Consider the following 4,035-nt stretch of genomic DNA (forward strand, 5'->3'; position numbering starts at 1 on the left):
TACACAGGCAGGCTCTGTGAATGCCTTGTGTTTGTACCTCTCTGACAGTGCTGGGGTGATGGCTGTACCTTGAGGCAATGGGCTAGAAGGGAATGCATGGGGGAAGGTGGGCTCCTACTATCGTGATTGCACCATCTGCCTGGCTTACAGGAATTGAAGTGCATTTGTCATGGATGTAACAGGGGTATACACAGACTCTAGGGAGTGGTGAAGCTAAGCATTAGAAGGTATAGGAGGAAGAGTTTTAGACTGGGCTTGGGTCATCTCCCCTCTACTTGAATAAGGCCATGACATTTGCTCAGGGAGACAATGAAGTCTGGTATTTCAGCTTTCTTTGTTTCTAGCTCCTCTGAGTGAGACACTTGGGGGAGAGCAAGGACACACACCATGAATAGTACTGTATCTGTTAATCCTGCTGATAAGGAAAACACAATGGGCAGTTGTAGCACTACTCTGCAGGGCTGCTCCAAAGGAGGCTGAGCCCACACTGAGCTAGTGACAATGGGTTGAGGATAGGGACAGGAGGCATCTCCCTACACTGTAGGTAGTGGCCAGCAGCAAGCTGACCTGTCTGGAGCAGATGGTGGAGGTGAACAATTAAAGTAAGGGGTCATAGGAGCAAGATAAAAGCAAAGGATTGGAGGTATGGCTTGCTTGCTCCAGTACAGGCAGAGGTGGTGGCAGATTTAAGGTTGGATTTGATCTAGCTGGGGAACAGATCTCACCTCATAGAAATGGATGCTGTGGCTGGGCCATGGTGTGTCATGACCCTTCCTGTGGGCACTGACCCTGGGAGGACTATGAGAGAAACTCATCAGGCAGCAATGGATTCCAGGGATAGCTCCCTGGTTTCAACAGCCCACGGCCCTTTGCAACAATTCCCAGTGCTTCCAGAGGCCACCTTTGGTGTGGCAGGCCATGGTGAACTCCTCAAGGAGGTACCCACTATGTCCTGAGCTCAAACAAGTTATTGCCACCAGCCCCAGTTTGATGTAGCTTAGGAACAGGACAAAAAAGTTATGTATTTATTAGCCTGGTACGACTCTAGAGACTGCTCAATTTAGCACAGGCAAGCATAAGGCGTTAAGCAGTTAAACCATGACTCTAGAAATAACTATATGTATAAATAAAGAGCTACTTAGCCAAAAATTACGAAGCCTGCAGCTGTTTACATTTAAGATAAAATAAACTCTTCCTCTTGCTCTCAAATATTACATCCTCAATTAACTGGGATAATAGAGTCTTGACTCCCACTGTCACCCTACTTGCAAGCTGTAACTTGCACAAACATGACCATGTGGACTGGAGAAAAGCAGCAGAAAAAGACCAGAGTATCAAATAGCCGCAGCTGCAAAGTGATGGAAAAATGACCACTGCACCTCGGGCAGAGCTGTCACCCTTTTCCACCTTTGCAGACACACACAGTGGAGAACTGTTGAACTGACCTAGGCCCAGGCAAGACCTTGGTACACCTTCTGACAGCCAGTGGCACCAAAGAGCTCACCCCTTCCCAGCAAGCCTTTAAGATCAACTGCAGAGTGATAATGTTAGAAGAGGGGGTGCCTGGCAGAGTGCTGCTCACAGGCCCTGTGCAGCTGTCAGAGGACAGGTTGGACTGCCTGCAAGGTACAACCCATGCTGTGCCCCTAAAAACACACAGAACCATGTACTGGCAGAAAAGCCAATCCCAACAACACATTGCTGTGTCTTTGTTCTAGGCTGGATCTTGGCACCTTGTTAACTTCATTACCATGGCTGTACTCATAGGATTAGCTTGCTTCACTAGCAGGGTGAAACAGAGAGACCTTCATCCTGACTTGTGCCAGTGCTACAAGGAAAAAACCCAAAATTTGTAATATTTCCATTTTACTTTCAACATGTAGAAAAATCCAGGTATTATTCCACAAACCTAGAACTTTGAGGACAATAAGACTTACAGTAAGAAACTACTGCAAGACCTCCAAACAGTGCCAGACAATGAGGGATAATTGTCATTATTCATCTGGTGGCAGTGTTACAGACGTATAACAGAAAACTTGGAATTTCAGGAGGATACAGCTATATATTCCCCAGAAAATTTCAGAGGCTCAGTGGTGTTGATTTTACACAGAAAAATTATATTTTTATGGTTAAACAGCCTTGCAAAATCAACTGCTATTTATGAAGCATAAAATCTGCACACAGCAAGGGGAATGTACAGATCAATATTTTAGGAGGAAGCAGGCTGAGCCAGGATTATTCTAACTGACAAATCTTTCTACAACTCTGACCACGGGACAGGAACTCCATGTGGCTGTTCTTAGTTCATTTCCTAATCATCACTTTACTTGAAACAAGAGATCATTAATTCATTGGATTTAATTCACTATTTTAGGAATTGCAAGCCCTCTGGCACAAGCTTGTGTTCATCAGCTGCAGGTAGAAATAGAACTTCATGCAGCTCCCATGCCTCCCTCACCTTGTCTGTCTATCAACCTGGACCGTACGAGGAAAAACTGCATTTCAGGTGGATGTCCATCTCCATTATCTCCTGATAATGGAGTTCCAAGTTTCTCAAACTCACCTAGTTCATTCTTACCAAGGTTTTGCCCTTGGTAAGAGAGAGCAAGAGGAAGAGTTTATTTTATCTTAAATGTAAACAGTTGCAGGCTTCATAATTTGTTGGCTAAATAGCTCTTAATTTATACATACAGTTATTTCTAGAGTCATGGTTTAACTGCTTAACACCTTATGCTTGCTGTGCAAAATTGCTCAACAAAGAGCCACCACACAACAGCACACCTCTAGTCCATGCATCTGAAGCCTACTGACAAGAAGTTCCCTTTTTTGGTTTACCACTTTATGTGATGTGCAATGGTATTAGTCCACAGATCTTTCTCAGTGGTCAGTGTAAAACCACAGCACTGGAACTTACTCAAACTGTCAATTCATTCTCCTCAGAAAACACAATGAAGCTACCAGAACCTCTTACCCACTTGTGCCAAGGTTCATTATTTCCCCAGTGGCCAGATGATCTGCATTTCAGGGTGTGTTTTGTTAAGTTCACTCAGCAAGTATTGTCAATCTACATCTTAAGTAAGTGATCACTTTGTGTTGACATACAGAGCATCTAATCCTGGCACTGCAAAGATAATATGACTGTTTGGGATCTCTCTTCACGGATCAGTAATGAAACCTTCAAACTAATGAAGAAGTCCTCCACAGTGACTGAAAATGGATCATCATCACCTTCAGTGCCTCTATGAATCCCATAGTAACAGGTCCTTGTTCATTTTCAGAACATCTAAGATATCTATAGTTGCTAATCTCTGTTATCTCCTTCATTTGCCACATTGTGTGTGCTGAACACCAATTTAACACAGTAGGGCCATCATATTCATCTCACCTTCCAGGAGAGCCAGGGTAAACTATGGCAAAGTCAGCTCCAAGCTTGGACACCAATGACAAGTTTCCCAAGAAAATTAGCAATCTATCCATATCACCTGCATTGAGATCTGCTGGGATAAACAAGTCCTTGTAATATTTTAGCTCTTCTGTGTTAACCATAAAGAAGTGATAGTATTGCACAAATAGAACTATAAGATAAGCCAAGTATACATTAGGATATTTATTTTTCCTTTCCATATTCTCAGAATAACTGAGATAGCTACACTGTTTAATGAAAAAAATTATTAAAAAGCCAGCTAGAGGTGAAGCTGGAATCCCCAACTGTTGCTAGCTTAGTTTGCTCTCTGCTCCTTGACATGGGTTAAAAAAAAATCCCCCTTGCAAAGTTCTGGGCCAAATCAATGGGTAAGAATTAAATGTGCCATCAGTTAGCAAAGCTTTTCAAATTGATTTTCCTTTCTACAAGCCTGCTCATAGAAAAGTTCAAGCTATTATCAAATCTGTTACAGGTCTGATTTTCAACAATTTTAAGGCACTTTGTTTTGTGCAGCTCTGGGAAGCAAGTCTCAATTTCTTCACAAGCAAAGCAACTGGAATATACTTAGACTTATTAGTCAAATTATTAACAGAAGTCACCATCAACAAACA

Source organism: Zonotrichia leucophrys, chromosome Z (assembly GCF_028769735.1).
Source record: "Zonotrichia leucophrys gambelii isolate GWCS_2022_RI chromosome Z, RI_Zleu_2.0, whole genome shotgun sequence".
Lineage (NCBI taxonomy): Eukaryota > Metazoa > Chordata > Aves > Passeriformes > Passerellidae > Zonotrichia > Zonotrichia leucophrys.